This window comes from Manis pentadactyla, chromosome 10, assembly GCF_030020395.1.
Source record: "Manis pentadactyla isolate mManPen7 chromosome 10, mManPen7.hap1, whole genome shotgun sequence".
In the NCBI taxonomy this organism is placed as follows: domain Eukaryota; kingdom Metazoa; phylum Chordata; class Mammalia; order Pholidota; family Manidae; genus Manis; species Manis pentadactyla.
This window is the reverse complement of record NC_080028.1, coordinates 106,588,179-106,613,457: the sequence shown is the minus strand read 5'-3', so window position 1 is coordinate 106,613,457 and position 25,279 is coordinate 106,588,179.

Sequence of the window (25,279 nt, the reverse complement as noted above, 5' to 3'; positions counted from 1 at the left end):
TCTCTCTCATGGCTTTTGCACACATATACCGTTTTTTTTTTTTTCAAAAACAAAACCTTTGGAGTTCCATTCATCTACTGTGGTGGATCTGAGAGGCTCGAGGAAACACGTGCCTGAGTGATACCACTTTTGTGCTAGTAATTCTCTCTCCTAGTTCATCTCTGAGGCTGTAGCACTGAAGACAACTGCTAAAGCACAAATGTGACCCATGCCGAGCCCTGAGACTTCACATGAGCTCAGTGAGGGGCACATGGCTGAGGAAGTGGGAAGCAGACAATGTGGCACTGATGCAAAGAAGAAATGAAATGAGATTTGTCACATGGCCTTAATCAAAGCCCTGGACAAATAATTAAAATATATAGAAAAACATATGATAGTGGACTCTTGACAATTATGTGCACTGTATTTTATCATTTGCAATAGGTTACATATCATTTATCAACTTAAATATTTTGCCTCAGCAGGTAAGTTTTTAAAATCCATCACATTTCCTTTCCTACTGACTCAAAAGGAGATCTGCTAGATTCATAGAGAGACGGGCTGCTCAGGGTACCACAATAATCTTCTCTAGTTCAGCAGTTGCCCCAGATTGAAACAGAATATGCCATTGGCTTCCCCAAACGCTGAGGGGCAGCATCTTTGCTGGGGGTGAATATGTGGTGCAGGTCCAGAAAGTAAGTTCAAATGCCTCCTCCAGTGAGAAGGTCTGTCCCTAGGGCATGTCAGGTAGCTATGACAATACAAGTTGCTTAATTAAGAAACTGAATTTTCATTTTTAAAAAGAATTTTGTTTCATGAGCAGAAACCACTGATTTCTATCCTATTACCACTGATTTCTGATATCTATTTCTATCTAGAAACCAATGATAAATATCCAGATCATTTTGTAGCACATGGCCAATGTAAGTGACATGTAGATAGAATTGTGTGCCAACCCACCTGGTGATCTATTACCCTACACATCAAGGGGGTGAATAATTTTACAGAGTCCCCCCAAAAATGGTTCACTGATTGGTGGACAAAGAGGTAGAAGGATAGAAGAACCAGAAGACAAATGTGGCTGACTCCACGCTCTTAGCTGGGGGTCAGCCTCAATTCATTCTGAATACCCTTCACTCACTGAACAGTTGAGGGAAATACAAAAAATGAGTGAACTGTCGAGTTTGGCTGGAAACACAGGCTGCGAAAGGGGAGCAATGGCTGGAAAAATAATTTGGTATCTTAACAAAAGGGCTCTGAATGGCCTGTCTAGTTATTTGGACCACATTTATTTATTCACTCGGTGAATATTTATTGAGCATCCATTGTGTGTCAGGAGCTGTTCTAGGTGATGGGAATTAGGTGGTAAACTGTATGGAGAAGGGCCCAATATTCTATTTTACTGAAGGTGGGCAGGGAGAAAAAAATTAGCAAGAAAACATCAGGTGGTGATAAGTGCTATGAAGAGAAAACAGTGCATGTGAAAGAGAAGGCAGCATGTATGGCACTGTTATTAGGTAGCCAAGGAAGACCTCTCTATGGAGAGAACATTTAGGCTGGGGAAGGATTCATCTATGAGAAAGTCACAGAGGAAGTGTCCAGAGTGAGGGAGCAGGCTCTGAGGTGGCAATTAGTTGTATGGCTGGAAAACAGTGATCAAAGAACAGTACGGGATGATTTCAAGGTGAGCAGGGGCCAGGTCATGGAGGCCAGCTCGTCCGTACCTCTAGGGAAGGTAAGGAGTTTGTGTACTTCCCTAAGTGGTAGACAATGGAATGGTTTAGTCAGGGATGAGTTGAGGTATGATGGACAGGTTTTTTTAAAAGTCTATTCTATTGGTCTTTTATGTGAAAAATGATTAGAGATGGGCAAGGCTAGAAACAGGGAGACTTGTTTTAAAAGTAATTAAAAGGAGGCTATTTCCATAATTGCATGAGAGGTGCTGGTACAGAGGCAGGAAAAGACCTGGCTGAACAGATGGCTGAACCAGGACAGGGTTGACAGGATGTGATCACCAACCAGTCTACGCTGCTGGTTCCAGCACGGAGGACAGCTCACTCAAGTCACTCCAAAGCCCATGATACATTCATCAGCCTACCAAAAACCTTGCCCCTCTGTGCCATGATAGTTCTGAGACAGACCATCTAAGGACAAAAAGAGGGTGTCACCCTATGTTCCCCCAACCCCCTCCCTATTCTGAGAAAACCCTGCCTATCCCAATGAATATGCCACTCCTTGCTTAAACTCCAGCTATAAGACCACCCAACCTGACCTCATCATGCTGCTCACTTCCTGAGCATGCCAGCACTCCCTCCTTGAGTGTGTACTTTCACATTATTAAATTACTCTTTGCTTGCACCTACTTGACCTGCTTGTGAATTCTTTCTCAATCAGAGTCAAGAACTCTCTCCTGGGTTGAGGTCCCACCTTACATGTGGGGAGACCTCCCCAGATTGGAATTCCCAACAAATGTACCTTGAACTAGGAAGATAGCAGAGAAAATGGAGTGAAGTAGACAGATGTTGGGTATAATTTGAAGGCAGATCTAATAGGACCTGGTCCTGAAGGATAGGAGGGAAAGCAAAGAATCAAGAATGCCTCCTAAGTTTTGGGTTATGCATTGGGGTAGAGATAGAGAAGCAGAGTCCAGAGTTCTCCAGGTGATGGATCAGGAGCCCTTTAAGTTTCGCTTATCTAGTTTTTGAGTAGGAAAATAACATGATTAGAGTTACATTCCAGGGAGACAAAAGTTATCTGAAATTGTGTGTGAATGAATCAAGGATGTATGTTCTTGGTCTTATGTCGGTAAAACTGCAATATTTCTGGAATATCTCACCTAGTTTTAGTGCATCTGCATATCAAAAGGCATTCCTCAAGGGTGGAGAGTTCATCTCCATATCACTGGGTAGTTACCTGGGCAACCTGGGGCTTATCTGAACCTGAGAGGTTAGGGGGAGGGCTTGCTTGCTTCTGCCTGAGCAGGAAAGAGACAGCCCAGACTGCAGTTTGTAAACAATAAATGGGTTTTAAACTTTATTTCTCAATTTGACTGATTTCAGTTTTAGAGGTATTTTGTCCTGGGATTTCATTTCTCCACAGTTACATCTGGTGTTAGTCGGCAGGACCTCTGAAACCAAAATATGTCATAATGGGTGTCACCTTTGGGAGGGCTGCCTCTAGAGATGATGGGAAAATGCCCATAACACCCCCTGTGGATGGTGAGGAGGTTCCAGTGAATGTGGCAGCAGAGGGTGCAGCTTCCCCTGTTATTATCCCCACAGCTATGGGGCTTCCAATTTGGGAGCCCTTACTGGGGAATTGGTATAGGGTAAAGTATGTCCTAGAGGGGTGGGGCCTTCCCCAGAACTGGGGAAGGGTGGAAAAACTGGAAGCTGCAAAATTAGTCCTCCATGAGTTGGAAAACTGCTTGGATACCCTAGGTGGCTGTGTAGCGGTTGGTATTGAAGGGTCTCTTTTCATCAAGATAGTGGAAAATGTTATTGAGGAGAAAGGAAGGATTATCAAGAGGGTTATCAAGGAAAGAGAGGGACTTAGGCAGGAGGGAGACATACTTCAGCATCGCTTGGAGGAGCTGGGTGATAACCTATGGGATGCTGTTAAAGAAAAGAGAGTTATTGAAAAGACAGGTCACTGTCCTGGAAGATTCCTTAGTAGCGGTGAGTGAGGAAGGAGGCAGTGGGAAAAGCCATGTTGCTGGAGGCCATGGGGGTCAGGGGAAGAGTGGTGCCTTCAGCTCCAGATCCACCGCCCCAGGTACCAGCCTCCCCTGTTTTAAAGGACCACCTGGCTGTAATTAAGAAAATAAAAACGAAACAACCGCGGTCTCCTCATGGTGAGGAGCAGGCCCCTCCCCAGGTTGTGGAGCACTCCATGCTCTGCCCCTATACCCAGGAGGATCTGGTAGACATGAGCTTCTGGTATAGGCAGAGGCCATCGGAATCTCTGCCTAAGTGGTTTTTATGTCTCTGGGATATGGGCGGTGGAAAACATTGTTATGTCAGGTACTGAGTGAGTATATTCTTCCATCTCTGAATATATTTTGGGGTAGATATCCTGCAGGGCCTGTGGTTACAGACCATTGCAGGTGAGTTCAGGCTGAGGGTACATGTTACATAAGCAGTTCTGAGGGGACATGTTAGGCACCCACCTGTAGTTCTGCCTGTACCTCAGCAGGTGACAAACACTAAGCAGTATAAACTGCCCGGGGGGCACAAGGAAATTGGAGAAACTCTACAGGAGTTGGAGAAGGTGGGCATCATAAAGCCCACTCACAGTTCTTTCAATTCCCCAGTGTGGCCAGTGAAAAAGCCAGATGTCTCCTGCCACATGACTGGGGACTACAGGGAATTAAATAAAGTCCCTTTGCATGCTGCTGTCCCCTCTACAGCAGACATTCTGGACACACTCAGCCACGAACTGGGAATGGTAGACCTTGCTAATGCTTTCTTCTCTATTGACATAGCACAGGAAAATCAGGAACAGTTTGCCTTCACATGGGAAGGCCAGCAGTGGACATTCCCTGCCCTTCCACAGGGACACCTCCACATCCCACCATCTGTCATGGACTTGTAGCCCAGGACATGGCCACATGGAAGAAACTGCAAATGGTGCAGTTGTATCACTACATTGATGATATTATGCTCATGTCTGATTCAGTTTCAGATTTAGAAGGGGCAGTTCCTAGACTGCTGCAACATCTACAGGAGAAAGGATGGGCTGTGAACAGCACCAAGTTTCGGGGACCTGGTCTGTCTATAAAATTCTTGGGGGTTGTCTGGTTGGGTAAAACTAAAGTTGTTCCCGAAGCAGTCATAGACAAGGTCCAGGCTTTCCCCACCCCTATCACTGTGGCAGTGTTACAAGAGTTTCTGGGTCTTTTGGGCTCCTGGAGAGTGTTTATCCTGCACTTGGCACAAATTCTGAAGCCCTTATACCAGTTGGTACGAAAGGTGGGACTGGGATGAGACATGTGCAGCTGCTTTTACTGCTGCCATGTGGGCAGTCAAGGCATTACAGGCCTTGAATGTAATGGACTCATCAAGGCCCTGTGAGCTAGATGTTCATGTAACCGAAGATGGTTATGGATGGGGACTTTGGCAGCGGTTTGAATGGACACATCAACCCATTGGATTCTAGTCACGATTATGGAAAGGACCAGAGGTCCGGTACAATTTGATAGAGAAGCAACTGACTGCTGTGTAGCACGCATTGCTGGCTATGGAGCCCATCACTGGAACAGCTCCGACCAAGGTAATAACCACCTATCCCATCGCTAGGTGGGTGTGAGACTGGACCCAAAGGCCACAGAGTGGCATGGTACAGACACCTACACTGGCCAAATGGGGTGCATATTTACAACAATGCAGCACCCTCTCTACTAGCCCCTTAAGTGGAGAACTCCAATGCTTATTAGAGCTAGTGACCTATACCAGTGGAAAGCAAGAAGAATTTTCTTTTGAGCTATTGGTAGCTGAGAGTCCCTATCAGGAGAGAAAAGCCCCTATACCTAAAGATTCTTGGTATACAGACAGCTCCAGTCATGGGCACCCCCTGAAGTGGAGGGCTGTGGCTTTCCATCCTAAGACTGAGACAATATCGATGGAGGATGGAGAGGGGAAGAGCAGTCAATGGGCCGAGTTGCAGGCAGTATGGCTCGTGATCAGCCAGGAGCCCTCCCCTATATTTTTCTGTACTGACAGCTGGGCCGTCTATCAGGGCTTGACCCTGTGGCTACTGACATGGTATCATGCCAACTGGATGTTTGGTCACCAGCCCTTTTGGGGCAAGAGTTGTGGCAAGACCTATGGGCCTCTGGTCAGACTAAGAGTGTTACTGTATATCATGTGACTGACCATTTGCCTTTGGCATCCCCAGGGAATGATGAAGCAGACACATTGGCCCAGGTGCGCTGGCTAGAAGGAAAGCCTGCCTCTGATGTGGCCCAATGGCTATACCAGCGTTTGTTGCACTGGGGCAAAGTGGGCTGTAGCCCATTGGTGGGGCTTGCCGATGACCTTTGAAGAAGTCAGCAGAGCCCAGAAGGAGTGCCTGTGTGCTCTAAGAGGGACTTACACCAAGTCCCATAGCAACATGGGACAATAATTAAGGGGCCAGTACCCCTTTTCAGGTGGCAGATAGACTGTATTGGGCCTCTGCCCGTATCAGAAGGATATTGGTCTGCCATGACTTGTGTGAACATGGCTACTGGACCATTGGTTGCTTTTCCTGCATGTCTTGCAGATCAGCAAACCACCAAGAGGGCCCTAGAACATCTATTTGCAGCCTATGGCCAGCTGCAGGTGATTGAGAGCAATCAAGGCACCCACTTTACTGGACATGCATTACAAGGATGGGTGCAACAATTAGGAATAAAGTGGAAATTTCGTGTACCATATAACCCTACTGGGGCAGGCATGATGGAGAGGTACAACGGTTTGTTGAAATCTGGCCTGAACTCAGACACTAGTAGTCTGCAGGGCTGGTCAGTTTGCTTATGGACAGTGCTACAGCGTTTGAATGAGAAGCCACGTAAAGGAGCTTTGAGCCCTGTGGGTCTGCTCACACATCTGCCTCTCCTGTAATTGTATGTGGAAACCAAAGAGTTATTGAAGCCAGGACATGGCCAGCAGAGCAACATCCTACTGCCAGCCTCTATTGCATTAAACCCTGGAGACACTGTTGAATGGATGTGGCCCTGGACATTTTGACACATGGACCAGCGATGGCTGCCCCTTCTGGCACCTTGGGGAAAAGGCCTGGATGCTGGCCTCATGTGTATTCCTGGAGTAACAGCAGTGTGGCCCCCAACAATCATGGCAGTGCACCCAAAACGTCCAGGAGGTAAGAGCATCTTACAGGGAAGTTTTGTTTTATCTTTATGGCCAGTGCTTGTACCTCCCATAGCCTCATATATTGACCCATCTGTAACTCCCACAGGGAAGGGGGTGAAATTCTGGTACACTAGACCAGGATGAGGTCCCACTCCTGCCACTGTCCTATCACAGGACCACTCTCTTGCATGCATCCTACTTGATGGACAAGATCTGCCTATGCTGGTGTCATTAAAACATGTATCTTATCACCCTTAAGGCTGCCATGTGATGATTGCTCTGAATCCTCTACCTCTTCAGCTACTGCCTGCCTGTGGGGGGCGAGCTCTGGTCTTAATTTGCATAGGACTTTGAACCTAGCTGAATCCTCTGGCTTGAGGATTATCATGATTTTATTCCTGTTGCTATTGCATGTCATTATAGTCTGGTCACAATGCTCCAGTTTTCTCGCCCAGGGACCATTGCAGAAGAGAGGAAATGAGTAGATTGTAAGGCAAGATTTCTGGAGGGGTGGCCTGTGGGTAAAATTTTAATATTTCCAGAATATCTTGCCTGGCTTTAGTGCACCTGCAGATCAACAGGTGTTTCTCAGTGGTGGATAAAAGTTCATCTCCATATCACTGGGTAATTACCTGGGCAACCGAGGGCTTATCAGAACCTGAGAGGTTTGGGGAAGAGCTTGCTTGCTTTTGCCCAAGCAGGAAAGAGATGGCCCGGACTGCAGTTTGTAAGCAATAAATGGGTTTTAAACTTTAATTCTCCTTTTGACAGATTTCAGTTTTAGAGGTATTTTGTCCCAGGATTTCATTTCCCCAGAGTTACATCTTAGCTCTAATATTAGTAAGTCATATGACAATAAAAGCTATTTAAGCTCTCTTTCTATGATTATAATTCATAATTGTTTATTAAAGCTTCCTAAGTACCAGAAGCTAAGCTAGGTGCTGTGAATACCAAGATAAATGAGACATATTCCCTAGAGGAGGAGCTTGCTGTATATGGAGTCATAGCAAGAGCACATCTAACTCTAACACTGAGTTTTAATTTTCACAGTGTGTTTCTAGTACAAGACCAAAGTGCCATGGGAGTTCCAAAAGTGGGATGATTATGTCTGCCTAGGGTTGTGCAGTGGGCTGGGGAAGCTGTTCGGTGAAATTCTTAGGCTCAAAAGAATTGGTAGGAGAAGAGGGATTTGGTCATTGTTACAAAGTCACCCTAAAGTCCCTCTGCATGCTAATCAGATGTGTTCTGCATGCTCCCCACTATTTCTGCATACACTTCCCATGTTCTTCTCCAGTGACTGCTTTTTTTTTTAGGCCCTCAGCTATTATTAGGTATTAGGGGAAGATATTGCTAAACAGATCACCAACAGGTGGCACATTCTCATGCACAGGGATGTCAGCAGCTTTGTGGGCAGGGGAGATGCTCTGAAAAAGGTCGCTGGGCATGGTGACAGCCTGAGAGCATTGGATGTGGAAGCTACAAGCTACTTTGGGTAAAGCCAACTTCGTTTCTTTTTGTGACTCACCAATTTGCATCTTAAAAGGCCTGAGACTTTGCCATCAAAGATCCTAGATTATTCATCTCTAGTCCAGGGTCTAGCAGGGCAAAGAGTGGGCACTGAGGAGGCACACTCCCTGTTTCTTTGAATTGCAAATCCTGTTTGTAACTGTCATTCAATCGTGCCACTGAGGGAAGCAAAAACTGGAGGTGGGGTTGAGGAAAGCAACCAATCTTTGGCTTTTCTTGGACTGTGAATGGCTGTTGAGTAATTTCTTTTACTTTTCAACCCTTCAAATTGTTGGCCCTTTTGATGGCAACAGACTCCTCAGGGCATAGCCAAAAGCGGCAGATGTCGACTCCTCTTTGGATAGATGAGATGAGCATGGAGGAAAGCTGCAGGGAGCCTATTCCAGGCCGAGGGGCTGCTCTAAGCAGAGGCAAAGCAGTGCCTATGCACCGTATCCCACAATGCCCAGCAGAAGATGGTGTCTTTAATGGGACTCTTCCTACCTAATCTAGACAGAAAGCTGCACTTGATTATTCATTAGCCAACTCTATTTTCCATTTATCATATTCACTCTTTTTTCCCCAGAAGCCCCTTATTTTTTGCTTAAATATGAATCATAGATGGGCTGGAAGTGGAAGTGTTCACCTGCAGAAAAGCATACAGGAAACGGGAACTATGCTATCATGTTATCTTGCTTGCCCATCATGTCTCTGTGTTTACAAGTGACCCTGTACTTTTACTGCTTTCTCTCCATTCCTCAAGTTAGCACACTGAAATAAACATAATTTGGTCTTCCTTTCTTCTCAGTTTTCAAAAAAAAAAGAGCACACCTTAAAACTCCCAAAAGTATTTATAAACATAAGAAATCCTTTGTGGGTAAAACTGCAGTATTTCCAGAATCTCTCCCCTGGCCTTAGTGCATCTCCATATCAGTAGGTGTTTCCAAGGGGTGGAGAGAAGTAGTCCATCTTCATATCAATAGGTGATTACATGGGGGAGCAGGGCATATCTGCACGTGAAAGGTTGGGTGCAGCCTGGTCGCAAGAGACATGCAAGAGCAGAAGTGAACGACTGCTTGTAAGCAGTAAATGGGCTTCTCCCACTTTATTTCTCCCTTTGACTGATTTTGGTTTCAAAGGAATTTTGCCTGGGGATTATCCCCTGGAATTACATTCTTGTTCAGTGGGGGAGAATTAGAAATACAGATTAAACACTAATTACACAATACTACTGAAGTCATGGGTCAGTGTGCTTGTGTGTGGTATGCAATGGTTAACTGTATTATATCGGATAAGAATTATGTTTTCCTTGTATGCTGCAATAAACATGAAGTATAATGATTGATTATGATTGCACAATGACTTTTCACTTAGCAAAATAAAAGAAAAAAGCTAAACATTTTTTAAAAGAAATACGAATAAACAAATAGAACCACTTACAATCTCCCTTCTCAAAATAACTACTATGAATATATTGGAAATAAATTTCCTGTCCTTTCTAACATATACATATACCTTGAAGCATTAAATTGTACATGATCATCTACAAACTGCTTTTCTTTCCTAGCAATCTATCAGTTAATGTTTTGAAACATGATTGTAAAATCTCAAAACAGATTTGTAAATGCAGATTTTAAGCTTTCCTCAAAAATTTCTTAGATAGCTCTGAGAGCCTCCTGGGTGTGATATGCAATGTGTGAACTCTAAAAATAATCTCCCTGGCTATTTTTCTCTCTCCACAGCACCAAGCTCTTTCCTCCTTTATTGCTTTTTGGTGTTGCTGTTAAGAGCACTAGTGTGGCTGTGTTCTCCTCCCCTTCCCCTCCCCAGTGACAGCATCTTCAGTGGCATCTAAGGTCTGGGAGAAAATCTGTGATGCTTGATGCCCAAGATGCAGATCCCCATCTGCACTAAGTGGGCCATGTCTACCTTTATGAATGTAATTGAAACTAACAGACGCATTGATTTTTGTTCTCAATGAGCCTGATGTTTCTTTCTTTATTCTCTCATATTGTCAAATCCTCCTTTCCCCTATACTCATGCATTCCTGTGTTCATTCATTCAACAAGCACCTGGGTTAGGAAATAGGGAAACAGTGGAAAACAAAACTGACCTGATCCCTTGGCTCATGGAGCCTCGGATCAAGTAAAAGAAGTCAATACACAATTTTACTAGGAAGATGACTACAGATGAATAACACAGGGGGCACAGTTCATGTTGTGGCTTCAATGGGGCTGCTTTCCTGAAGGGATTCAGTGGGTCCTGGAAAATGAGAATCTGAATGCCCAGCAACACCTTGTCCTGCAATCATTTCCCATCCCGGCATCCTTACCCATTTTCCTAGAAGTCACATTCTAGACCCCACCTCTCTGCTTAGAATGAGTTCTTCCTTCAAGACTCCTCTGTCCTTTCAGGAAAGGATTCTGCTGGGATGTCTCCCAGATCTCTACATGTGTAGAATTCTAAAATAAACTTGGTTTATAGGCAGTTTCAAATCTATCCATTTTGATACCTTCCTGCACAACGATGGTTAGAAACAGCCTCTCGATAAAGAAGATGTCATATCCAGGTTATATGGTTTTTATAATCAAAGCAACTCCTTGATGAGGTATCTATTGGAGTCTAATACCACTCAGTGGTATTCTGTGGTACAAGGATCGTATAATAGCTTTCATAACTGCAGAAGAATAATGAGTTGGAAGAAAAGAAGAGTTTTATTCTTTTTCCTCAAACAGGTTGCTTTTGTCCTTTGAATAATAAGAGTTTTTACATGAGGGATAGAGGAAAACTGAGAAGAGATGGAGGGAGGGAGATGGAAAGGGAGAGGGATTAAGAGAGGGAGAGAAAGAACTAAATGGTTATAGTATTTTCAATACCAAGGTTCTCAATGTTCCTCAGCTTTCCCTGACTTCATGACCTAATATGAACAAGATTCAGGTATATTCCAGTACCTTTAACTTAGAGCACTAGGCAGATGTCTCTTGCTCCATCATTTTGAACAATTTCATTTTTCTGTAATGATGTTTCCCTATGCTCTCCTTCTCTATGCACTGGCTGGGTGACAGGAGCTGATAATAGGTAATGCATTGTTTCGTAATAGAAGTTTATGATAACCTTACCCTCATAAAGTCTTCCCCATACATAGGAGCCATTTATGAAGATATGTGAAGACATTCTTGCTCTGCTGTGCCATAGGAGAGCAGCAGCTGGAAACTGATTCTCTAAAACAGCTTGTGGGCTTCCGGCACGCCTTCTGTGTGGGAACGGGAACAATGCACATACATAGCTCAGTGGGCTGCTGCTGGGAAAGGAAATTAAAGCAGAGCTCAAGAGGGTCACAAGAATTAGAGGCCACTTCTCTGCTCATTACTAAATCTGGGATTGTTTTCTACCTCAGTACTTTAATACCAAATCATAGATGTGTCTACAAAACAATCTTATAAAAATATTTTCTCGACCACTTAGGTTATAATTTCCTGTTTTTAAAGAGATTTCTTATGGTTTAACTTGCCTGAAAAGTCACCTTCTTGTATCACTGAATTCTGTTGTGTTGGTGAATCCTTCATATGCTTTCCCAGACTTGACCTTGCAGCGGCCAGTGAAGTGAGAAGCAGGAAAGGCAGATGGAAATGCATATGCTGACCTTGCAGTGGCCCCCTCGACTCGAGATGCTGTTGGGAGGAGACGTGATCAGGGTTCACACCTCTCCCACTGAGCAATATCGAGATCCTTCTGTTTCAAGAACATTCCCATATCATTGCCATAATATCCCATTCTTCTCCCTGTTACTCAGAAAGCATAATTACCTATATTTAGGATAATAATTCCATGGACCGTCAATCTTTAGGCAATAAGAGAGATGACAGTGAGACTTGTTATCCCAGGATATGTACTCCCTTGTCATAAAGACTATTCTCTGCTCAAGCAAAATTTTGCCTTTCATAAGAGAATTCTGTTTGTTCAATCAGTTGGCATTATAGAAAACTGGCACCTCTTTGTGAAATGCAGTATGTCAAAATGGACTTAAAATTTACCATTTTGTTGATATAATTGCAAGTTCATTTCATCAGAAAAAAATAGCTAGACCATATATTGATCATTTATTCTCTACCACACTCAGTGCCTTCTATTTGATCTTAATTCATCTTTGCAATGACCTTCTGGGTAAGGAAGTTGTTATTGTTCTTATGGCACAGACGGAGAAGCTGTGGTTTAGAAAGATGCAATAACAAGTTCAATTTTATATGACTAGACAGTGGTAGAGCCAGAATGTAACCCCTAGTCTGTGTTCTGATCACTGATTTAAACTTGACATTAAATGATAGATTTAGGGAAATCATTTGGTTGTCTGCAAGAGATTGAAGCAAGAGTATTGTAGAATTTTCTTTCTAAAGCATTAAGGAAAAGTATTCATGCCCATAATTTTCTGCCTGATGTGAATACATTAAGAAGATTAAGTATAGTGTGTACTTCATGAACCAGTTTTTAACAAACAAGTACTGCAGGACTCTCAAACTGGAAAAATCAGCTGTCTTGGGATGAGTAAGAATCCAGGTCATTTTTTAAATACCTCAGAATGTTTTTACCTATTTTTAAGGTCAGATATTTTTGTTCGGGTGTAATAATGTAAGTAGAATATATTCAATGGGCATAAGAGCTAAAAAATCTCACAATGCTTCCAGGAGAAGGCCTTCATTACTACTCTCATTTTGTATACTAAAGGGAAGACATGCTGAAATGTGTCAGTACTGACTATAAAGTAACTGTGAACATTTACTGAGCCCTTAGTACGCTCCAGGCATGTATTTAAATCCTATAATAACTCTATGAAGTAAATACCCCCATGTTGGAGCAGATAAAGCTGAGACACAGACACATAACTCTCCCAAGATCATACAAAGTATCAGAGCCAGAATGGAAGCCAGGCAAGCATCTCTGGAATCTTCTCTGGATCATTCAGTAGCATGTCCTCTCCTCACATGCTACTATATTTCCTTATTAAACACACCATATGTTGCTATTATGTTTAAACATTTATTTTCTGGAGTTGTTTCCTATGAACGCGAAAATTCATAAATTTAGCTTAAATTTCTTTAGTTATCCAATCAGTTCAGGAGCATTTTTGGTTTTTATTTCTTCCAGCACAGAAGGATCATGACATTATTCTTCCTCAATTCATTCATTCATTCAGTATCATTTATTACTCAGTCAATAAATAATCACTGCACACATACTGTGCGTACTATCTATGACCTGCTTTGTGAGTCACTTGGGGGGATTACAAAGAAAGGCTATGAGAGCATTCAAGAGCCCACAACTTCAGGGAGTCTGTGTGATGGAGTAAAGGGAACACAACTAACATGTAACTGAACTACAGCTCAGGACAAGACGTTACTGGGGGATAGTTGAGAATTAAGCAGTGCAGGAGTTGAAAGAAGGGGTTTATTTTTATTAGGAAAGAGGTCAGGAAAGATTCGTGAAGGACATGAAATTGATATGGAATTAAGGCTGACCTAAAGGATGAATATTTGGATCTGAGACGTTACATTCAGAGGGACCTTAGAGACCTTGTACCTAATTCTCTCATGTTAAAGGGTAGAACACTACAAATGAGAAAGGTTAATTGGCTTCCCAAGGTCAACCCTCCAATCTGTAACCCTCATTTCAATTCCAAACCTGAATGTTTGCTTAGTACTGCTTTCTTGATAGTTTTGACAAACTGTCCTTAATTCAGTATTGCTTATATTCTCAGATATTCTCACATCTTAGACACTCTTGAGGCAAATAAAATTGAACAGACATTTAGTAATTAGTAAAAATCATTAAGAGAAAGTAAAGCTGACCAGGCAAATCTGACAGAGCCTGACATATTTAGTGCCAAGTCAGGCTTGGAAGAGAAGAGAAGCCGCAGATGGAGGTTTATGCTAGTAAAGACAGCATGTGGGAGGCAGGTAACAGCAAACAGATGGGCCCCACAATGTAAGACCACCAGCGGCATATTTTTCACTTCTTCTTTCCCCAAACAGCAGTGAGATTCAACACAGTTCATGGCAAAAATCTTATTAAGCACAAACTCTTACACAGTTTCAATGCTAGGTATCATAAAGGCAAAGTATAAAAATAAGGCTGTTTCTATCCTTAAGTCCTCTACTGAAGCTCAAGAAAAGCAGGAAATACAACTCAAGAACAAAAAGAGATAACACAATGCAAAAGAGGACAAATAAATGCTAATAAAACATCTGTTGAGAAGGCAGCACTCAAGTCAGAAAAGCAAACGGAAATCCTCAAGATTAATAGAAACTCAGAGGCAGATAAATGTGGAAAAGATTTACTTAACAGCAAATGGCACAATGCAGTTACAGACAGGGAAATACATGTGGCGGGAGCTCTATGATCAGGTGTTAGAGGCCCTAGTCGTCTGTTACTCTGTGGCTGGTAACAAGTTACTTACACATCTTAACTTCCATTTCGGCATTTCTAAAATAAATTATTTTCTAGAATCCTATCCAGGTTTAGGAGTTAGTAATCTCTAATCTAGAATCTTCTTAAATGTCTTAGACCAGTATTAATAAGGGACAGCATGTGTGCCAAGAATTATACAGATTTTTATTGCTATATATTTAATATTTATATTAATAATTACAGCATCTTTGTAGGATTTCCTTCTATTTAAAACACGTGATACTGATTTCCATTTTTTGCAGTGTTCAATTTCCTTTAAAGTTCTTAAGTGAAAAATATGTACCCAGTTGTAGAAAAAAGGAGTATTTTCAATGATATGTTGAATTTCAATTCATACAAGATTTGCAGTTCACACTGTAATATATGTCTGCTTGTTTTGCTATAAAATTCATTTAGGGACTCAGTCATTCCTTGAACAAATATTTATGGAGTGTCAACTGTGTGACCTACTCTAGGTCCAGTGATGAGAATTTGGTAAATAAAACAAAAAAAAATCTTTGCTTTGTGGAGCTGGTACTCTTGAGAGGTGAGATTGACAATAACAATAAACATGATGATAAGTAAATTATATATGGCATTAGTAGGCATTCAGTGCTAGAGGAAAAGAACAGGGCAGGATAAGGAAACCTGGGACCACAGAAGGGGATGTGTCGGATGAGATGGTTGGGACCACTGAAAAGTGGTGAGGGACTGAGCCCTGCAAATATCTAGGCAGAGGAATAATCTTGTGCTTTACTTATCACTGACTAAAATTAATGTTCCAAGAAAGTGTGTCCTGGTGCTCCTCTGCATTCCTGCACCCTGGGCTTATGCACACCATGGTGACCTCCCCAACACCAGGGAACACAGAAATTGGAGTATATTTTTGCAGGGGGAAGTCGAGGAAAGAGGAGGTATGTTTTATTTGGAACATAGTTTGACATCCTAGAGAGACATCCCATAAAGAAACCCAAAAATTTTTTGGAAGTGTGAATCTAGAATTTGGAGGTAAATTTATTTTGAGGAGGTAGATTTTGGAGTTGTTTGTGTAACTGTAATATTTAAAACCACAATGCCACCTACAGGAAAGAGGCAAACAGAACCCTAGAACACCCCTTCTGTAAGGGGTTGGTGGTGGTGGGCCAGGAGAGACTGAGAGGACCAACAGGTACTGAGTGCTCTTATGAGTCAAGGCCCAAGACAGCAAGACAGTTGCATTCATTATATGTTGATTGCTGTCTCACCTGAGGGTTTCAGCCCTGGGCAAGTTCACTATGGACTCAGTGAGAACAAGAAATGACAACAGAACATTCTTGGGGTAAAAGTGTTTATACCTGGCTTTATTCTCCCGGGTAGGTCAAGCACTAGAATCACGTCTGCATTCAGCAGTCCGCAGGTCCATAATCCACCTCTGTCTCTGCCTCCACCCAAAGCACTGGGCAGAGCTCTCTATGTAGTGACTCAGTCAGTAATAGCTTATTGCCTGTGGGTGTGGAAGCATTAGCCTAGCAGGAGACCCATTACATCATCAAGTAGTTTAGGGTCAGGTGGGGATCCTGGCCATAGGAACTTCCATTTTCCTCACAATTGCAAAGGAGGTAAGCATTGAATATGTGATAAACATTTATCTTTCAAAGAGTTTTCCAGAAGAGGCAATAGAGTATAGTGGTGGTTGAATGTGTGGCCTCTAAAGAGAGAACAGAGTGTGGCTTTCGCCGTTCTACTTAGCTCTCTGCCTTCCCTGGAGCAGCAGCCAGTGACATTTGTATCATGTGGTTGTTATGAAGCTTCAGTGAGACCGTGAATGTAAAGGTGCCTGTTTCATAATAAGCCCTTGGTAAGTGTTGGCTAATAAGAAAAAAAAGAGGTAACATGGGTAGCTTAAAATCATAACAAATGAACAGATTTTATGGCTGTTACTAAATATATGGGAAATAATTTATATATATTATATATATATATATAATTTATAGGTAATTATTAGCAATGGGAAGAGAAAATTCAGCTCAAAAAGAGCTTCCAGGATTAAACAGGTTTTTCTTATTTTTGCAATTATTACACAATTTGAATGCAAATAGTTATATTTGTTCTTTTAGTTCAGTGGTCCTTATGTTTTTTTTTAATTAAACATCCCTTTAATGTAGATAGATAATAGCCATAATCTGCAGAAAAATACATATAAACACTTAAAAATTAGGTAACTGCCATTTCAAAGTTTGCTACAGCAGTGTCTAACAAGCTTGCTTTGGGAACTATAGCTTTGTCTGCTTTACTATTTATTATTGATTCTGGCTTACTGGCTATGAAGTTGCATCTTAGCTTGTAGAAAATTGATAAGTTGCAAATGATTTCTTTCCAGTTGAGGTGCAAATGACTTTTCTCCAAAAGAGAAGACAATCCACAAGGTTGTGCTCTGATTGTCATGTAGTACACTAACCAGTTTTGAATCTAAATTGGCAATCATATTCCAGCAGTCTTTCTTTTACTGACATCAGTCTCTTGTACCTTGCTTTAAACTATCTTTGCCATATTGCTAGTTCCTTCATTAATAAGATAAGTAAATTTTCCATGCTCAATATGTATTTGTATTTGTAGCTTTTTAAAAGCTACAAATTACCTTTGTAGCTTTTTAAAAATTATGCTTTGGCACACAGTGTATCAGGGTTTAGGCAAAACCATGTGTATATTTATTATATATGTGTTTATTAATTATATATATATCATTAATGATATGGATTTGACCTTATACTACTGTGGGAGCTGATTAAGAGGTCTAAATAAGGACATAGAGTTGTTTCTGTGCCTGGTGCTGGCACCTGAAGTCCGTAGGCAGCTGGGAAAAGAAGACAGATGTGAAGCAGAGCAAGCAAAGACAAGCTAGATGAAGGAGAAGCTGGCACCTTGAAATGGAGCTAAACATGCCTCTGGTCCAGGAGTCGGGGAGGCTGATCGAGCAGGAGGATCTGGCAGGGGCCCAGCTGGTGCCCCAGGCCAACAGGTGAGCCGGAACAGAAGTAACAACACGCCTGAGTTCCAATAGCGCTTGGTGCCTCCACCCACCTTTCAGGCATAAAAAATAAGACTGGCTACTGCTCTACTTCCACTTCCTCAGTCTGGGACAAAATGCCTCCTGAGGCCCACACTGTCCCACAAATCTGCAGAGAAGGGAATTCAGGACCACAGTTCTAACTTAGCCAAGCTGATAGAGAACAAATCCATCACACACTGCTTGTCAGAAGATTTGGTGGGGTGGGGACAGTCCCATGGAAGCCCATTGATGGATGACCTAGGAGTTATGGACCCTGGGTTATTAATGATCTCTTTCCTAATTATATATGATAATAAGAATAGTACCAATGACTCAGCTAAGGAAACAGTACCTTCCAGATTCGCCTTACCAGTGTCAGTGGGTTTTAACAGTTGGAAGAATCTGTATATTTGTTGCCTTTCTCATTTTTTCTTTACCACACAGCAAACATTTGGGGAACTTGTCAATCTTCTCTGGGTACTAAGGAGTCACATTCTTGATACTGATGTTCTTTTTTAGTGAAAGTTTGTTTCCTGATTTTTCAAGCAAATGCACATATTATTAGAGATTTATTATATATGCCACTGACTCTAGTCAAAATTAATTTTATAAAATAAATATTTTTTCTTTGACACTAATGTTTCAGACATTTTTAAGCCACAGAATTGTACTGAAGATACTGTTATTCATTCTGAATTTTTAAACTTCTTGAACACTGGGTACCCCTTCCTTCCTACTCTAGCTTCTTTGTTAGGAGTCAGTAGGAAACAACGTCTCTTGATCTTCTGACCAATCTTCAACCCCACAGAAAGGAGGCAGCCGGTGCCCATCTGTTCCCTGCCCAGTGGAAAGGTTCCCTGTCACAGAGCTAGATAATCACTGCCGTGATATTAGGGATTTTTCTGCCGAGCTGCAGTATTGCTATGGGAACTTGGACCACTCTCCTTTCTGAGAACTCTTTGCACAAAGAAACTACTCTGTGAACATTTACTTTTCACTGTCAGATGGCTCTGGAAACCTTGTATCTGTGGACTCCAATGACAGGAGCTTCCATATACATAAATAGAAACAAAAAGTTTTATCATTTTACCCATTTTCAAACTTTTACCTGAGTTTCTAAACTTCCCAGTATTGTAAAAACAAAAACAGAAACAAACAAACAAAAAAAGAAATTGTCATGGGGGCAAAAAAATAGGAATTGGTGGCCACATGACATCAGGGCAAAAAGTTATTTTAATTCTTTTCAAATTTATTCATTCAAAGACTATGCCTATTGGAAAATATTTTTAAGAGATATTTCACTAGAATGCACATAAGAGGGCTGAGATTCTTGCCTGATGATTTATACAGAAAGTTTCTTGTATGTGTATTACTGTAAAATTAGTTTTGTAATTTTTGAGTTTTAATATGATGACCTAGCTTTATATGATTACACCATAGGGTAGCCCTCAATGGCACACAATCCTCAGTAAACACCTGCTTAATGAGAAAGGAACAGATGAATGACTTGGCAGTACTATATTACACTTGTCCCAGCCCTCTCTTGCTAACATCAGTCAGCGCCCCCACTTCTGAAGCATGTTCTCTGACTGACACCACCTCGCTTCTCCAATGTAATTCTAGTGCTCCACCTATCACCGGGAGAACAAGCCTAGCAATAAGCCCTTTCACCCCAAGAACATTCCATTGTCATTCCTCAGTCTCAATGAATCCATAGTGAACTTGCTTAGGGCTGAAACCCATTGCAAGGACAATTGGCAATGTTGGCAGGATTCACTATTGACCAAGGAAAAGAACAGGCTGCCCTTTAGCAGCCTGTCCCTATGAATGGGGGGACAGTTGATTGTCCCCCAGTGGGTATGTGGTCTGAAGTTGCTTGCCTCCTAGAGGACTGGGCCCCACCCCAGGACCAGAGGCAGGTGGAGGTGACACTAGAGGCAATGGGGTGGCCCTTGGTATAGTAAGTAGGTCCTCTGAGAAACAGAGTGCCTGTGAGGCAGTGGGGACTATGGGCTGGCTATCTCACAGTATTAAAAAACTCTACAGAAGAGAAGGACATGCTCCTGAAAGAGACATGAGAAGTGGCAGCATGAGAACGTGAGCTGCAAACTGCTGTAGATTCACTGAAGAATGAAATGGCATTGATACAAGAGGAGGCCACACAAGAACACCAGCTGCAAGGTGCCATTGAGGAGGTAAAAAATTTGTTGGTGACTGAAAAAGCATGACTATGAGGTACTGTGGCAGAGGTAAAGGCCATGAAGGAAAAGGACAGACCCCTCCAAAAAGCACAAGAAGAGGCAGTGTGAGAATGTGAGCTGTGAGGTCCAGTGGAGGAGGTTAGAGATTCCTTACAGAATGAACAGCAGCTCTGCCAGGTGCTCAAAAGGAGGCAAAGGCCATGGAGGAGAAGGACGTACTCCTGAGGGAAGCACAGGAAGAGGCAGCATGAGAATGCCAGCTGTGAAGTACTGAGGGGAAGGTAAGATAGGTGTTGAAGACTTGAGCTAGCATTGCTGCAAGACACTGTAGAAAGGGTAAAGGATATAGCAGAGGAGGCACATGGGGGAGTGGAGAGAAAGGTGCCATCAGCCCCAGAAATGGAGGAGCTGGGGAAGGATGAAGGGGTGGTGCTGGAGGCACCGACCCCTCCTCTATGGAAAGCATGCTAATAGTTGTAAAGAAAATAAAGACACAACAACTGAGGGTTCCTCTAGGAGAGGTGCAGCCCTCTCCCCAGGTTGTGGAGCACTCTGTGCTGCACCACTATACTCACACTGATTTGGTGGATTTGGGCTCCTGGTTTCAGCAGAAGCCCTCAGAGTCAGTATCATCTTGGCTCCTGTGTCTGGTGGGATTTAGGGGTAGATGGAATTGTTCTGTCTGGATCAGAGATGGGAAAGCCAGCTTCTCTGACAGTTCATCTTGTCTTGCGTCAGTAGGAAACATCATTTCAAAATGCACATCAGACCCCAGGAAATCATTCCCTCCTTGACTGGCTATGGCTCCACTTGGTGCTGTGTAGCCCAATCAGGGTGATTTACCATTCTCGCCTACTAGATGGTTGATGTATGCTGAGCTCCAACAGGTGTTATGGGAGCTAGGTATAAAAAGTGCCACCTATAGTCCAGAGAATTATGGCCCAGATGAGGAGCCTTTCATTTCAGGGATGAGAAATGTTGTGCTTCAAATGGCTCCCACATCCCTCTTTGGGTCTCTAGTGGCCACTCTTGCTCCTCACTTAGGGCAGCCCATAAGTGAGTTTACCCATACAGTAGCAGACTTGGGAGAGGCTGAAGCAATGAAAACAGGGAAATAAATAAGGTCTGCTACTCATAGGAAGAATTTAAAGGCCCCCATGAAGGTTATAAGGACTCATATGTGGGTTGACTTAATATGGGCAGGAGCAGACAGAAGGAAATTAGGTGGGAAGTCAAATAGGATCTTACTAGAGCTATAGCAATAGCTGAAACCAGAGTAGCAGTTCCAGCCATTAAGAACAAAGAGTCAGAGACCAGAGACAGAGCCACAAGTCTGGCCTGTGTGTTGGCAAGACTTACTGCTGGAGGGTAAGTCAACCTCACTTGAACCCACACAGGAGGATGATTGGGAAACATGGTTTGACTGAAGGGAAGGTTGAGGTATCTGCCCTGAGGGACCAGGGTAGACCCAGAGGTCACATGTTGAAATATCTATCCATTGGTCCCCAGTGAATATACAGTATGTCCTGGCTCTGGTGGGCATGGGGACTGAATGTTCACTGATTTATGACAACCCTGGGTGGTTTCCGGAGACCCCCACTATTATAGATGGATATGAGGGCAAGGTTATCAGAGTGAAACAAGCCTGAATCCCTTTGGGAACAGGGTGTGTACCCCGAAAGGAGTATACTGTGTAAGTCTCACACATCTACAAATATATTTGGGGGATAAATATTCTGCAGGGCTTATGACTGCAGACCAGCAGGTCAGTTCAGAATGAGGATATATGTGGTGAAGGCAGTTCTGAGGGGACATGCTAGGTACCTGCCCGTAGCTTTGCCTGTGCCTTGGCAGGTGACTAATACCAAACTGCCTGGAGGGCATAAAGAGATTGGAGAAACTCTCCAGGAGCTGGAAAAGGTGGGTATTATAAAACCCAGTCATAGTACTTTCAATTCTCCAGTGTGGCCAGTAAAAAAAGCCAGATGGCTCCTGGAATATGACCATGGATTACAGAGAACTAAATAAAATCATACCCCATATGCATGCTGCCATCCCTTATATTGCAGACCTGATGGATACCCTCAGTCACAAACTAGGAACATACCATTATGTGGTAGATCTTGCTAATGTCTTCTTTTCCATTGACATTGAGCAGGAAAGTCAGGAACAGTTTGCCTTCACGTGGGAAGCACAACAATGGACTTCATCATCCTTCCACAGGGATACCTCCACAGCCCCACCATCTGTCATGGACTTGTAGCCCAGGACTTGGCTACATGGGAGAAACCACCAATGGTGTGGCTGTACCATTATATTGATGATGTCATGCTCACGTCCGATTCTCTTTCAGATCTAGAAGGTGCAGCACCTAGACTGCTGCAACATCTATAGGAGAAAGGATGGGCTGTGAACAGCACCAAGGTTCATGGACCTGGTTTGTCTGTCAAATTCTTGGGAGTCATCTGGTTGGGTGAGACTAAAGTTATACCAGAAGTAGTCATAGATAAAGTCCAGGTCTTTCCTATCCCTACAACTGTGGCATTGTTATAGGAGTTTTTGGGTCTTCTAAGCTATTGGAGAGTGTTTATCCTGCACTTGGCACAAATTCTGAAGCCCTTATACCAGTTGGTACAAAAGGGCATTAGATGGGACTGGGATGAGACATGTGCAACTGCCTTTACTACATACAGCAAAGCGGGCAGTCAAGGCCATGCATGCCTTGAGTGTGATAGACCCATCAAGGAAGGCCCTGTCAGCTAGATGTTCATATAACTGAAGACAGTTATGGCTGGGGTCTCTGGCAGCAGTTTGAATGAACTTGCCAACCTATTGGATGCTGGTCACAACTCTGGAAAGGGGCAGAGGTATGATACACTTTGATAGAAAAACAATTGGCTTCCATGTATAACACCTCACTGGCTACAGGACCCATCACTGAAATGGCCCTGATAAAGGTAATAACCACCTATCCCATCTTGAGGTGGGTACAAGACTGGATTCAAAACGGAGTGATGTGGCACAAATGCCCACACTTGCCAAGTGCGGTTCATACCTACAGCAGCATAGCACCCTCTCAAGCAGACCCTTGAGTGAACACCTCCAATGCTTACTGGGGACAGTGACATATAGTAGTAGTGAAAAGCAGGAAGAACTTACTTTAGAACCCTTAGTAGCAGAGAGTCCTTATTGGGAGGGAAGAGCCCCTATACCCAAAGATGCATGGTACACAGATGGCTCCAGCCATGGGCAGCCCCCAAAATGGAAGGGCATAGCTTTCTATCCTAAGACTGAGATGATATGGATGGAAGATGGTTAGGGGAGGAGCACCTAGTGGGCAGAGTTGTGGGCCATGTGTCTTGTGATAAGTCAGGAGCCCTCCCCACTAATTGTCTGCACTGGCAGCTGGGCCATCTGTTGAGGCTTGACCCTGTGGCTACTGACGTGGTACCATGTCAACTTGCTGGTTGGTCACCGATCCCTTTGGGGGCAAGAATTGTGGCAAGATTTATGGGCCTGGGGTCAGACTAAAAGAATTACAGTGTATCATGTGACAGGTCATTTGCCACTGGCACCCCCAGGAAATGAGGAAGCAAATGAATTGGCCCAGGTGCATTGGCTAGAAGGAAAGCCTACCTCTGATATAGCCCAATGGTTACACCAGCATTCATTGCATACTGGGTAAAAGACAATGTGGACTGTATCCTGTTGGTGGTGCTTGCCATTGACCTTTGAAGAAGTTAGCAGAGCCCCGAAGTCATGTCTTCTGTACTCTAAGGGGGACTTACACCAAGTTCCACAGCAACATGGGACAATAGCTAAGGGGCTAATACCCCTCGTCAGGTGGCAGATAGACTATTAGGCCTCTGCCCATGTCAAAAGGGCACCAATATGCCATGACTTGTGTGGGCACAGCTACCGGACTTCTGGTTGCTTTTCCTACATGTTCTGCAGGCCAACAGATGACCAAAAGGCTTTGAGCATATCTTTGCAGGCTATGGTTGACCCCAGGTAATTGAGAGTGATCAGGGCACCCAATTTACTGGATATACACTACAAGAATGGATGCAACAGTTGGGAATCAAATGGAAGTTTCATGTGCCATACAATACTACCGCAGTACGCATGATAGAGAGGCACAATGGCTTGTTAAAATCCTGACTAAAGTCAGATACCAATAGTCTGTGGGGGTGGTCAGTCTGCTTATGGACCGTGCTATGACATTTGAACAAGAAACCCCAAAAGGGAGCCCTAAGCCCCATAGCCATGCTAGCGCATATTGCTGCCTCCTCTATACAACTGCAAGTACAAACCAAGGAAGGATTGTTGAAGTGAAGGTTCAGCCACCAGAATATCTTGCTGCCAGCACCACTGCACTAAACCCTGGAGACTCCATTGAGTGGATGTGGCCTTGGACATTTTGACACATGGACCAGTGATGGCTGGCCCTCCTGGCACCTTGGGGACAAGCTCTGGAAGTTGGCCTTCTGTGTGTTCCTGGAGTAACAGCAGAGTGGCTCCCAAAGATCACAGCAGTATATCCTGAATGGCCAGAAGGTAGAAGCATCTTACCGGGGAGTTTTGTTTTATCATTATGGCCAGTGCATGGCCCCTCAGTAACCCCCACAGGGAGAGGGGTAAAGGTATGGTACACTAGACCTGGAAGGGTGCCCCTTCCTGCTACAGTCCTATCAGAGGACCACTCTCTTGCATGCATCCTACCTGATGAACAAAATTTGCCTAAGTTGATGTCATTAAAACATGTGTCTTATCACCCTTAAGGTCTTTCTGGATTGCGCACACACCCTAGCAAAAAACTGCTACTTCCTGGGGTGCATGGAGTTCCCTATCCATACCACTACTAAGTGTGAGTGTTGGGCTCATCTGAGGAGAACTGGTTTTGCATAGAGCTGAAATAACCTCCTCAGGCTTGAGGATTATTATAATTTTTGTTACCTGTATCAAAATCTTGCTGTTTCTCAATTTTTATTGTCTCTAAGTTGTTGTTATCCTCTGTTGCTGTTGTGGAATCTCCAGTTACAGTGCTCCAGCTTTCTCACACAGGGACTATTGTGGAAGACTGAGAGCATATAGATTGTAAGGCGAGAATCCTGGAGGGGTGTAGTATGGATAAAGTGAAGGTTCCTACAGCAAGGATCCTCACCTGAACCCAAACTACCTGATGATGTAACTGGTCTGCTGCTAGGCTACTGCTTCCACACCCATAGGTAATTAGCTATTATTGACTGAGTCACTATACAAAGAGCTCTGCC